Below are 14,688 nucleotides of genomic sequence, written 5' to 3'. Positions count from 1 at the left end.
CAGAGACGAGTTCTTCTTGCACAATGGATTATTATATACCTCAATTTCTAAAGGTCTCCTCCTCTTCCTCCTCCTCATTCTTCTTCTTTGTCTCATTTAATCTCCTCAACAACCTCATGGAGTCTGTTCTATTGTCTCATTCTCAGATGGAAATATAGGTCAAAGACAGATAAGCTACTCTTCCAAGTTCACTCTGCTGCCTGGTGATCAAGTCTGGATAAGAATTCCCATCTTCACTCTAATGTCTGAGCACTTGGAAGACCACACCACACCCCGGGCATATGCAGCCCATTGCGCAATTAAATTCTTCTCCTTTGATTATTCCACACCAAATTCCTTTCTAATGATTAAGAGCTTAAAGGAAGGACCAAATATCTACACTTGACTAAAATGCAGTCTTTTTTGATAAGCCCAAGGATTTGGGATTCAGAATGAAGAACAAAGAAAAGATGTTGCTCTAAAGATGTCTATCTAAAGTGCTCTGTAGATGAAGAGAGAATTAATTATAATGTTAAGTTTTAGTCACTTATTTTTTAAGGCTTCCTCTCCCACAAAAAAAAAAAAAAATCAGCAAAATATTTTTTGACAGGTTACTATGCATTCTAAACTTGTTCTTCTATAACAATCACTAACTGAGGAACAAAATTAGTTCACCAAATTCTTCATTAATGGCCAATTTAATGATTAATTCTGGAAAACTACTTTATACTTGTTTCAAACTTTCTTAGGATATTTATTCTCTTATCCTGGTTATCACATGAGTGCCAAGGGATTACAGAAAAAATTCTGTTTCGTTTCTTTTTAAGAATTCATGCTAACACAAGCCCTCATTCAAACAGATGTGGAAGAGAACTGGAAAGAAAACCAATATCTCAGAATTGGTGACAGCATGTTTTACCTGCCAGAATGGTCTGGCATTTAAATCTAGGGCCGCAGTGCTCTCCTCTCTGCCTTTCTTGTCTTTTGAGGACATTAATACTGAGAAATACTTCCCTTATGAAGAACGCAAGGCTGACTGGCCATCCACGGTGACAGGCACTAAGGGAAGAGGAACCACTAGGCTCTACAAACCAACACGTGTGTACCCATCACAAGACTCTCCTGCTCTCGGCCTGGTGTCTCTCAGATCACCCTTCCTTTTTAAGAGAAATTGCATATCTTGACCTTTCTGCAAAATCACCTTCTATCTAATGCTGACTCAATAAACATAACAACACATAGTTGTAGGACACAAAATCTCTTTGCCCACTATGACATCTTTCATCATTGAATCATTTTTCCTCCTGCTGCCACTGGGACACATCTTCACCACAACACTAGTTCTGACCCAACTACCACCACTGTCCAAGGCAGGGCTTTACCCACTGTTGAGGGAGGCCAGCTATGACATCAGCGAGGGCCTCCCTCCCATGGTGGTAACCTCCACCCACCTGGGCAGACCACATGGCCCAGGACAAACCCCGAGGACTGCAGGGGATATATAGAAATATACTCACCAAAGAAGTATACTCGTAGAGTCATTTTGATGGCAAAACTCCTTAACATTTCTGGGCTACAAATAAGTACAAGGAGGGGCTCAAAATGAACCTGGGAACATCATTGTGAATTATCTCTACTTAAGCAAAAGAGAAAACAAGATTTCAAGTAAGCAGTGATAGGAAAAAAACTAGTTCACTGAGTAATGGACCTGATTATATTTCAATTTCCATATCCCTTTAATTCTATTCAATATGCATCTAGTGAAGTAAGAACCAGTGGGTATTTATGCTTATGTTTCTGTTGAGAGGATGGATATTCTAAAATCTCTAAGTGAGTATTTCACTCTCCTTAAAGCACTTTCAGAGTCCCTTTTGCCTCTGGGTCTACAGAGGGCGAACATTACTAACATGATCTATTAATACATCATTTGTGAAGACCAATGACAGACTGGGAGTTATAATGCAGGACCACTAATTAAAATGGGTCTGTCTGGACATTGAAAAAGGTTTTATGCATGACTGGGGGGGGCACAATGATGTAACTGGACCAAATGAGAATTCACCCACATGACACGTAGCAAGCCCATAGAACCTGCCACCAAGATTTCACAGGGAGGAAAAAACTCTCCATGGCTTTAAGGAGGGTTTTAAGGGCAAAGTTCAGGGTAGGGGCTTCCCCCATCCCCAAAAGGCCTGAAGTTTGCTCTAGGACCCTTTGTGGACCACTGAAGTAGGCATCTGTCTTACTCATGAGGCATGGCTGGACTGCCGAGGGACACACAGACCCAGGCCCAAGACATGGGAATGCTTGCTTACCATGCCAAGGGACATGAAAGAATGCAACCCCACTAGCTTACACACATAGTAGTTAGAGCACTTCCAGACAGCTGATCAGTCCTACCCCGTACTCATCAGAGAAGAAACCCAAGCTGAGACTTCACTTTGGACTCTGTCTCTTTGGTGCTCTGTGACCACGTTAGCGGACTGACAGCTGGAGCCCACACCCTGCCTTGTGGGCTGCCTCTCATGATGATGGATGGCCTCCCCCCGTGTTGCTGCTATGGGCATCCTGTCCCTGCAGGAGCAGTGGATGTGTAAGCACGGACACTGCACATCCTGTGCTTTGTCTTCTAGGAACTCAGTACTCCAAGTTCACTTCTTGAGGAATGGAAGCCTGTTTTCCCACCACCATGAATGCAAACAGCCCCCAGAGGGACATAAGAGGAATGATTTACGACGGGTGTGATTGCACAGGGGAGAGGGAAGGGATTCTGACCATGAGCAATGGTATGGGACCCTGAGTCTAGATTGCAGAGGCAGTGGGAGGATAATTTCTGTGTCAGACGAAGAAAGAACTTTTTCGACAGAAGTGCCTGAGAGACCTCAGCTGGAGAAACATAGCTAATAGTTTCTCCTGACTTATAATTATATATAGTTACATTAAAATTATATATATATATATATATATATATACTCTTTAAAACACTCACACTTTCTCCTCAGTCTCACTGAGGCACGACCGAAAGACAGCCCTGGATAAGCCTCGGATATACAGCCCAGTGACTTGACTTTCATGTAGGCTGAACTGATTACCACAGTATGTTGAATCAACATTCACCATCTCATCAGTCTACAAAACAAGCAAAAAAGGGAAAAAAATGTGTTTTTTTCCTTGCCATGAGAACTTCAAGAATGTTCCCTCAGGGGCGCCTGAGTGGCTCAGTGGGTTAAGCTGCTGCCTTCGGCTCAGGTCATGATCTCAGGGTCCTGGGATTGAGTCCTGCATCAGGCTCTCTGCTCAGCAGGGAGCCTGCTTCCCTTCCTCTCTCTCTCTGCCTGCCTCTCTGCCTACTTGTGATCTCTCTCTCTCTGTCAAATAAATAAATAAATAAATAAATAAATAAATAAATAAATATTTTTTAAAAAAAGAATGTTCTCTCAGCAACTTACAGTCATTGTGATGTACTGTGCCCCAGTGTTAACTACAGTCACGGTGGTGTACTGACTTCTGTCTCTGTCTGTCCTCTACAGACTTTGGGGTGGCCCAAAGGGAGCTGAGAATCCTGCAGCAGAAAACCATCACCGATGCCTCTCCTTTTGCAGCAGCACACGGAGAAGGGATACTTTCGGTGAGAAGCCAGCCTGAGGGCACTGCCAGGAGCGGGAGATGACTGATTCATACAAGTCAGTACAATGGAGGCAGCATCCATTATGTCTGTGGGGTGGCTGTGGCCCTGAGCCAGAGTTTTGTGTCCAGCCCATGATGCAGGCTGACCCTCCAACATGAAGAAGCATGCAGGGAGCTCAAATAACCCAAGTTTATACTCGATAATACCAAAGTGCACTTGCGGTACTTGCTTCGGATAGGACGGGTCCTGTGGCCCGTGTGGGCATGTGTCTCTCCATTTCTCTACAGGCATCCTCAGCTGCACCTGGTACAGCAGTGACAGGGAGGGTAATCATCTTTCCCACACTGACAGGGTGGCAAGATGAGAAAAGAATGAGTCAGGCATCAACCCACTCAACATGGAAGTTACGTGACAAGAAATAGAGCCAGAGAATTGTAAAGCCTTTATCCCACAGCACAGGTGATATGAAAGCAGAAAATGCAACACTGGAGACTCCAAACCTAGAACTTTTTAAATATCCTGCTTCTCTTTATTACTGACCAAATTAAAGAACAGAATAGAACAAAAAAGAACAGAAAAGCTTTTATGTTTAGAATTTTGTTTGTTTTTGGTTTTTTTTTTTTTTTTTGCCTTATGTCAAATATACTTTTCCTATTGGGAATGTTCAGAAATGACTTGGAAGCACTTGGAAGCTTACCTTAGTTTTTCACACAGGGCATTTAGGGACAGCCCAGAGACGTCCCCTGGAAAGACAGCACAGGTTCTGCCTCCCACTGATGATTATGAGGTCCCCCCCACCCAGCCCAGTCACTTCACATACTATGTCTGGGTTTTCCAGAAGCAACCTCCTGCTTGAGGGACATCCAGAATCCCATTTGACATGCTTCTTTTTGTTAAATCAAGCCATCTCTTTCTTTATATGAACAGGGTAGATTCAAGATCTTTCAACCATGGATTCCAGGGTTCTGGGAGTTCATGAGCAAGAGCATGGGCTCTGCCTGCCCACTTCTCCAGGGATCTTTGCCATTGACCTTACTACATACATTGCTAGTCAAGGGGTCCTCACCTGTAAAGAGAAGGATGATAGGACCTGGCTTGTGATAATGGTTGCAGAAGAAACACGACTCTGCAGATGCCTTTGGTGACCACAGGCTAGGAGATGTTGGGCAGATTTTGGAGGAGGGGTAAAGGAAGGTGGTGGGCAACTCACACTATTCCTGGAGCTGATTTTCCATCCTCCTGTGTTGCTTCCTCGAGCTGGGAGTGGTGGGGAAGCTTGCATGTGTATGTAATATCAGACTGGTAGGCATAGGCTTAGTCTTTCTTGAGAGTGGCTCTGGGAAACTCTCAAAGCTCGAGAGCTAAATCATCAGAGTGAATTTTAATTTGACCCCTTCCTCTAGCACCAAAAGACAGAAAAGCTTTAAATGCCCTCTGCAGATGGAGAAATGGAGTTGGTAAGAGCCTCCTTGTACTCGGGGGGACCTTAACAGTATGCACTGATGGCTTCGAGAGACCTCTGGCGGGAGGGTGGGGTGCTCAGAGGAGTGCATGTATGCAAAAGATTCCATCACCTTGAGTTAAGGTCTCCTTTTGGGTAGATTTTTTTTTAAAAGATCAATGTTACCATTAATCTTTTATCTCAAAATAATAAAAAATATATTTTATAATATAATATAAAATATAAAAATATGTATTTTATATATAAAATGTATATACTATGTGTGTAAATATATATAAAATATTAAAAAAACAGTTAAAAATTTAAAAATTAAAAATATCTTTTATCTTAAAATAAAAAATAAAAAGATAAAATATTTTATCTTAAAATGTTACCACTAGGTTTCTTTTTTATTTTCACCAGACACCAGATGGTTTTAAAGAGGTATCCATGACCTCAGTCAGCCATCAGTAGGGTAAGAACTCCTCCGGATGGCTCTTCTTGGCTGCCTTTCCCCTGAGGCCAATGGAATAAGAGAGAGTAATTTAATACCATTTTTTAAAATGAGCAAACCAAAACAAGAAATAAAGTCAAAGATATTTTAAAAGCATAGTAAGGAAATAAGTTTTTTGAAAGTAAATATCAATGTGTAAAATTTAAGAGATTTTTTTCCAGTATACTTCTGGGACATAATTAATAAATACCCTTATGTAAGTATTTACTAGAAAGAAAATCTGCAAGTCATTGAAGATCTGTACAGTATCTAATTCAAATGTCTTATTACTGCCCTTGCTGGCAAAGAGAATGCAATCTAGAACATCGATTCTAGACAAAATCAGAGGTGAATAGGAGGCGGGTATGGAGGAAAGCCCACCTTTGCTGACCGGCTATGTGCCAGTTGCTCTGAACACCTTCCCACGTGAAGACATTCCAAGACAACCCCACATATCAGGGTAGTTTCAGGTAGTTGCCAAAGAGTCTCAAAATTTTGTTTCTCTTAAGGTATTTTTATGTTATTTTTTAAAATTCTATTTTTATTTATTTATTTTTTAAATATTTTATTTATTTGACAGAGAAAGACACAGCGAGAGAAGGAACACAAGCAGGGGGAGTGGGAAAGGGACAAGCAGGCTTCTTACTGAGCAGGGAGCCCAAAGCGGGGCTCAATCCCACGACCCTGGGATCATGACCTGAGCCAAAGGCAGAAACTTAATGACTGAGCCCCCCCAGGGACCCTAAACTATTTTTATTATTAAAAGGACATGATTTTTCAGTCTTTTGGTCAAAACACCTAAAAAAATGTTCTATGCTCAAAGGAGTTTCATGCTCATGGTCTTGCGGAATGACAGAAAACCATGTGAGCTCTGGCTGGAGAACAGTAAGACACGCTGCTCAAGTGGGATGAAACAGGGCCACTTGGGCAAACCTAAGTGCTACCAGCATGGAGAGTAATGGAGAGTGACCCTCAGGACTCAGTTTATCTCTGTATGCAACTCAAATCCACCAATGACCCTGCCATTTATTTACTCCAATGACTGAGCACTGTCCCCACCAAGGCGAAGGAAGTGCCTAATTTCCTATCAGGGTGTGGCCCTCCAGGCTGTCTCTCTCTATTCTCCTCTTTGTCACAAACTAGAGATTTCTGATCCTGATATCTGAAAACCTGGGACTCCACCATCTTTCCAACCTATGCCTCTGTTCCCCAGCATCCCCTTGCCAGGCTAGTCCTTATCTTTCCCAATCATTGTGCCCTCATCTGAAATACCCTGGCTCCTATCCTTTGCCTGGCCCATCCCTCCTCCTGGACGACAGGGTCCCCTGCAGGCCCTCCCCCGCCACCCGTGTCCCGCTGGTTCCTCCACGACATGCCCACTGCACCTGTTGTTTGTCTTGCTTATTTTTGCTATTAGTCGGGTGTCACTTTGCTTATCCTAATGCTTTGAAAAACAGCTTTACTGAAGTGTAATTGACACACATTTTAAGTGTACAATCTGATACACATTGACACGTGTGCACCTGTGAAAGCATCACCAGAGTCAAGACTATAAACATATACATCAACCCCCAGAGCTCCCCTGTTCCCCTTTGTCTTCTCCTGTTGCTCCCTCCATCCCCAGGTGATCACAGATGTTTTCTATCAAAGATGAGTTTGAATTTTCTAGAATTTTGTATAAATGGCAATATCCAACATAGACCCCATTTTTCTCTGGTCTCTTTGACTCAGTAAAATTATTCAGATTCATGTTACTGTTACTTTGATTTCAGAGAAGTGCTGTATGGATATTCACTACTTGTTTGTCCTGGCTCATGTTTGCAGTCACTACTCCAGAGAGGAGGATGCTTTTCAGCGTGGTTCACAGGAGGGGTGTTAGCTGGCCTTTGGCCCAATGGCACTTAACAGTGGGATGAGCTGTTTTAATGACACAAAACAAAAATCCAAGCCAAAAACTGAAAATTCTCTTAATTCTAGACTGCATTAATGGATACACAGCAAGCATGGTGTCCTAGTCTGCACACCACATTTTAATGTCTCCATATCTGTGAGGTGGAACGACTGATGAGAGGCCCAGAAGGCTGCCACCTGTGGACACGTTAGCAGAATCGGTGTCACAGCCACATCCGGTAGGGAAAGACACAGGAACACCCAGCTTGGCTGCCTCTGGGGCCCAGAAGCAGGTGAGGAATGTTCGAGCTTATTCCTTACTGCTCCAGTCATGGAAATAGGACTATGCATATCATGGTGGGCAGGCGATGTTGGTTCAGTTCAAGGAATATGCTCTACTCTTAGGGATTTCTAAGATACATAAAGGGTTCCTGACAGCCTCTGAGTGGAGACGGATGCCCACCTTTCCCGAGGGTTTGGAGGGATTCCTACCCCAACAGGAATCCTGCACCTGCTGATCTTGAAAGCATTTCCACAAAGTAAAATGGAAAAGTTATAACTGAAGAGAGATGAAGGAGTTTTCCTTGAAGACCCAATCCTCAGTTCTGCCTTTACTTGGTTTTTCTGGTCTGCGGTTATTTTGAGGATGGTTCTTACCTGAAGCAACCAGTAGCCCATCGACTTCCTATCAGTCTCAGACATTCCTTGACCTGTGACCTGTTGCTCTTGGCGAATGCTGCCCTGAGAAGTTGTCATTTACTAGAGAGATGTGGGTAAAGTTATTTACCAAGAAATAACATCTTTGCCCTTGCTGGTTTCCTTCTTTCCAGTTTTATGCACTCTTCATTCTCTGTGCCACATCTGTCTTTGGCCAAGGTTTTGCCTGAAACTTTGGGTCAATTCTGTCCTGAGCTAACAAGAGACAAGCAAGTAAGTGAGTCTGGGAGGGCATTAAACCCATAGTAGGATTTGCTGAGGGAAAACAAACAGCCACCAACAGAAAAAGAAAATACAGGCTACCAGGATGAATGTCTTGCCATGGCATGAAACGGTCTGTGTATCTGAGTCAGGACTCAGCAGGGCCCAGGGCTGGGCAGGAAGGTCACTGAATGTGCATGTGTTTGCACAACAGGTGATCAGTGAGTTCACAGCCCTTCATATGTACAGTTACAAACTAATTAGAAAATTGCATTGGTAATGCTGACTGAGCCTAAGATACATCCAAGTCTGGGGCTGGCAGTTTCAGAGGGAACTCCTGAAGGAACCGGGAAAAGTAAGACTGGGTGGGGAGCCATAGGACCCTATTACACCCCTGACAAACTGCCTGGCTCAGGGTCAGCCCTGGAGCACTGTTCTCTGATTTGAGAAGTTCCCAGGAGTGTAGAAATGGCTAGGTCTTGGTACCCCTGCTTTGCTGACAAAGAGCACACCTGACTCCCAGCCCCTCACTGAGTCAAGAAGACCGTGACCCCAGCTCAAAAGTTGAGGGTGACCCTCCAGAAGCCACCACAGTCCTCGGGAGAATCACTTCCAGGGACAAGTTCTCAGCAGGACACTTGCACCATCCTCCTTGGTGATCAATGGCCCTGGTCCGCCAAGGACAGCCCCAGCCCAACACCAAAATTCCTGTGTTCTGGGAAGACCCAATACAGGCGATGAGGCTGTTGGTTAGCCTGCAGTCATGGTTAAGAAGCAAGTTAACTGGGAGGCTGGGAGGCTCAGTCAGTTACGCCTCTGCCTTCAGTCCAGGTCATGTTCCTGGGGTTCTGAGATCAAGCCCCAGTTTGGGTTCCCTGCTCCATGGGAAGTCTGCTTCTCCCTCTCCCTCTGACTCTTCCCTTGCTTGTGATCTCTTTCTCGCTCTTTCTCAAATAAATAAATAAAATCTTAAAAACAAAACAAAACAAAAAAAAAAAAAAAACAAGAACCAGCTGATGCTTTACATTCATTGTCTCACTTGTCTTGAGAGTCGCCCTGGACATAGGGGTGCACTTTTGTTTTATGAATGGTGAGACTGGGCCTCAGAACAGAAGGTGCCTTGTCTGAGTGAGCTGGGGTACACACCGATGAGATCCAGGATGATCAGACCTAGTTGCAGGCATGATTCAAACCTTTCTCAGGCAAATTTAACAATGTGCCATATATTTTGTCAGATGCCTGGCACCTAAAGCCCTTTGACTATCATAAATTATTTTGCATTTCAGGGCTCCTTAAATTTGCAAGGATGAGGAAAGCCAAGTAAGAGTGGAGTGCTGGCAGAGCAGCTAAGATGAGCCTCTCATGTATCGTTGGTGGGAACGTAGACTGTTGCAATTCTGGAAAGCCATCTGAGATTAAGTTGCATGGGCCTGCTGGCCCAGAAATGCTGTTTCTGGGGGTATATTCTAGAAAACAGTTTTCTGAGCAGGTCCACAGGGGACATGGGAAGGTTCAAGTATGGTGTGCATGGTTGTGGGGAAGCAAGTGTCCCCTGTTGCTCTCACTCACAGTTTAGGAAAATACAACATGAAGGCCGGGCACTCCAGAATGCCCTGTAGCAGTTAAAGCCATTATTAGAAATGTAGCAACAGGACAGAGCTTAAAGACACAGTGTTGGAAAAGGCTGTGTGCAAAGAAGGGAGAGGGAGAAGAACACAAAACAGGCAGGCGATATTTATGCAAATTCTTAATCCTACACACAAGATATGTTATATATTTAACGGCTATTGGTTTGCATTCAAGAGTTTCTATCAAACCTCTATCAAGTGTTTGCTGTGGACAGGACAGAGGGGAATGGAGATAAACAACTGGGCAGACTGGCAGACAGAAGACAGACAGACGCCAAGACAGGTGATAGCAGTGGGCTCTTAACAGTCATGCTGATAACCTAAGACTGCACCTGGGTCAGAGGAAGAAATGAGCCCAGGAGAGATGTATTGTTTGGATGAAAATTAGTCTTTACAAGTAAAATGAATTTCATTGTCATTGTTCACCTGCAGCTGAGAAGTAAGTGGGCTGCTGCGCTTGTTGTGAACAGTGCCTGACAGGCAGCAAGCCTCATACAGGAAAGGGAACTTTGAGACTCCAAGTTTGTGGAGGGGGAATATGAGCAGATCACGTGGGGCAAAAACTATCCTTGTCATGGGTAGTTTGCCCTGTTTGCCCGAAGAAGTGAGGGGCTCCCTGAGGATAGAGGAATAAAGTGTAAGAGCAGGACATTTAGATATTAGCTTACTACACCTCCAAGGAACAAGTAGGAGTTCGTACATTTCTATTTTGTGTAAATGCCATGTAGAAGGTGGCAATTTGTGAGGCTTCGCTCTTCTTCCCCCTGAGAATGTTGCCATGTATGCTGTAAGTGCATCTTACCTGAGTCAGAGATCATGGGGACCATAACTTCAAATTCCTGATGTCCTAAACATTCCAAAGGGGACATTCATGAATGTAATACATTTCTGGTAGTCTCCAAATTCATTTTTATGTCATCTTCACATTTTTATGTTTCTGTATGGCTAATAATTCGGGTGTTTCTGCTTTCCTATTACATGCCAAATTAACAATTATAAAAACTTGACCCTTAAAATTGTGCTTTATAACGCAATGCTTTGAGTTATTTTGTATTCAAGGTTAAAAAAAAGTAGTAAATGTTGTTACAAAAATTTAACTGGCACCAGAAAGATTGTTAATTTCTTCCCTAAGTGATCAATTGATCAAGCAATACCAGCAATTTCAAACTCCAGCCTTGTGGGGAAAGTGCAAAATTACTTTCGGTCCTTAAAATGGAAAACATTTAAAGAGAACCAATTTGACTGATGGCAGATAGACCTGCTCCCTGAGTGGGTGTGCATCCCTGAGATGGAGAACTCCCTCTGGAACCACAGGGAAGCAGATACCATCAGGGCCATCTGCGCAGTGGGGAAGAGGAGAGAACGTGCAGAATGGCCTGATGAAGCTTCCATTGTTCTTCAAAGTGTATGGGTGCTAGAGAGCTATTCTGATAAGTTTAGCTTAAAACAGCGTTTTAAAATTTCCTACCAAAGAATTCATGACTATGTCACAGTCGTGTAGAAGAAAGCGCAGTTTGGGGTTAGAAGACCAACTCATGGGGTTAGAAGACCCGCTCATGGTGGAGCTGAGCCAGCAGATGGATCTGAGCCCTTGGCAAGTCAAGTCATCTTGCCAGCCTCAAGTCCTCAGCTGTCAAACAAGAGGGTTGGTCACATGCTCTGACATACCCTCCTTTCCTAATATGGTGGGGCTAGTTTAGGGCTGATGTCACCTTTATACTATGTTTTTTAAAAATATGGAGTGGTCCAACCAAGGGTGATGGTGAGGGAAGGCCTTGGAAGAAAAGTCCCTGAAGCCCCTTTCTGAAGTGCTGAGTGAGGGGGATGGTGCAGAGGAGAGAGGGAGGCCACCCTGGGAAGCCTGGCTTTGTCAGGAGGAGTTGTGGAAGGCTTCCTGAGATGGTGGTTTGAAACAGAAGCAAGTATGTTCTCCTCCTTTCTGTGGGTCCAGAATCTTTGAGGGAATGGGATGGGCTCCATGCTTCTGGCGAGGGTCTCTCTAGTGGCTTCAGTAGAAAGCCTGCTGGGCTGGAACTGCACAATCTCTGGGGGGCTGGCTGGGCACCAGCTCTCTCTCCACAAGGAGCCTCAGAGTGTCCTCTCGGAGCACTCTCTATGGGGTCCCATGCTGGCTCCCTCACTGCATGGTGGCCATGGGGTGGTTGGATGGCTTATATGGGAGCCCCCGACATGAGTGTTGTGATGAGTAAGTCAAAACTTGCCTGAGAAGTTCTGTCCTTGAGAACCGTGCAGAGCCACCCCCTGTGATTACAACGAAGAAAGACAAAATTCCAGATTCAAGGGAAAGAGTTAAGCCAGGGCACATGGGCAGCTCAGCTGGTTAAGCAATCAACTCTTGGTTTTGGCTCAGGTCACGATCTCCAGATTTTGGCATTGAGCTCTGCATTGGGCTCCCCCTCAGTAGGGAGTCTGTCTGAGGATTCTCTCTCCCCTCCTCTGCCCTACTGCCTGTTCATGCATTAGCGAATAAATAAGTAACTATTTTTAATAAATGGGGAATAGATAGAAGACATACAGCAGCCACTGGTAGTCCTGAAACCCATCTGAGAACATCTTGCCAGCTCTTTGATAGAGCCTTAATTCTTACTCCCTGGGAAATATTATTTTTAAGATTTTATTTATTTATTTGAGAGAAAAGGAGAGTGAGTACAAACAGGGGGAGTGGCAAAGGCAGAGGGAAAACCTCCCTACTGAGCAGGAAGCCAGATGTGGAGCTTGTCTGAAGTAGAAATGTCTTTACAGGCAAGAATTTGGAATAATGTAGGGAATGATTAAACTACCCTGATTACTGAGGTGGCTGGCGGCTCCGTTGCTTAAGTGTCCTCTATGTTTTGACTCAGGTCATGATCTCAGGGTTGTGAGATCAAGCCCATGTGGGCTGGGAACAGAGCAGGGAGCCTGCTTGCCAGCCCCTCTCTCCTTCTGCTGCTCCACCGCACTCTCTCTCTAAAATAAATAAATGAATCTTTTTTAAAAAATACCACGATTATTGTTGATTGCAGTTAATTCATTACCACATAAATTGTTTCTCCTTATTCTTTATATCTTTTCTGGTTCTGTGTTGACATCAGTGTATGTCAACCACAGAGCCCTTTCCAACTGTGCTTTTCCTCAGAAACATAGGTCCGTGGGAGAGTTACTCTGTCAGTGAAGGGGTAAGTGCCAGCTGCCCCCTTCTTTTCCCTCCTCTGATGGTTACAGGCCAGTATTAAGTTTAGTGTGGAGGTTAAAATACAGTGAATAAAGCAGGGATCCTAGGACAAGTCAGTATGGGCCACAACATGACCATATTCAAACACTGAGTCTCTAGGACCTAAAGAATGAGCTCCATTCCTTACCAGGGTAAGATCCAGGACGCTCGCAGAGCCGGTAGTCCCCACACCTTCTGCAGTTTCCAACCCCTCAACTCCCTTCCCTTCAGGACTCACCCCTCCATCCACCCATCTCAATGCAGCATCTCCGAGAGTTGACTCTGCCAGGACCAGCCTTGCTCTGCTTGCTGTAAACTGTCCTAGGGATTCTTTTTATTTTCCTTTTTTTTTCTTCTTTTTTTCACCTTTCTGTTCCCTAACGACTTAACACTGCCTGGAACATAGTAAGTCTCCAACACATTTCTTTTCCAGTTGAATGAAATTTCTTAAAAATGCATGGAGATGGGGGCGCCTGGGTGGCTCAGTGGGTTGAAGCCTCTGCCTTCGGCTCAGGTCATGATCTCAGGGTCCTGGGATCAAGCCCCACATCGGGGTCTCTGCTCAGTGGGGAGTTTGCTTCCCTCCTTTCTCTGCCTGCCTCTCTGCCTACTTGTGATTTCTCTCTGTCAAATAAATAAATAAATTCTTTAAAAAAATGTATGGAGATGGCACAGATGTATATTTAAAATCATAGTTTTAGAAATGATTCATGAAAACCAAGGGAGGCAGAGAGTGAGGGCTGAGTCCGGGAGAGGCAGCTCACCCTGGGAAGGGACACGGGGGCATTCCAAATCACACATGTCCGCAAGCCAGACTGGAGCCTATCTAGAATTTTTTTTCTTTTTTTTTCTATTTTTAATATTTTATTTATTTATTTGACAGAGAGATAGAGATATCACAAGTAGGCAGAGAGACAGGCAGAGAGAGGGGGAAAAGCAGGCTCCCTGCTGAGCAGAGAGCCTGATGTGGGGCTCAATCCCAGGACCCTGAGATCATGACCTGAGCCAAAGGCAGAGGCTTAACCCACTGAACCATTCAGGCACCCCTAGAATTTTTAAGCTAAATTTTCAGAGCTATTCAGATTTTCTTCTAATCTCAATTTTTTGTGTGTTTTGTGAAATTTGGGGGGAAATGTGTATTTGAAAATTTAACAACACAGGGCAATTCACACTTAATAATAAGCTGTTTTGTAGATTATATGTACTGTTTTGTAGATTATATGATCTAAAGAAAGAAATACAAAATTAAAAAAACCTAATGCCATACCTGTGTCTACACAAAAGCAAACACGTGTTTGGCAGAGGGGAAGTCAGTTTATGTGACATTTCTGAAGAGTGGAGATAAATCTAGCTAACAACAATACTCGTGTACGTTCTAAGGTGCTAAAGTGGGTTAGACATTCAAAGAAATAATTGAATACATTGGTTAAAGCAAGAGGCTTTTTTTAGAATAATCATGATGCCTATGTGTAAAATAAAAAAAAAAAAATTAAAGAAAAA

The sequence above is a fragment of the Mustela putorius genome, unplaced genomic scaffold (assembly GCF_011764305.1).
Source record: "Mustela putorius furo isolate JIRA1106 unplaced genomic scaffold, ASM1176430v1.1 tig00001703_pilon_pilon_pilon, whole genome shotgun sequence".
Classification (NCBI taxonomy): domain Eukaryota; kingdom Metazoa; phylum Chordata; class Mammalia; order Carnivora; family Mustelidae; genus Mustela; species Mustela putorius.
Note: the sequence above shows the minus strand (reverse complement) of the source record.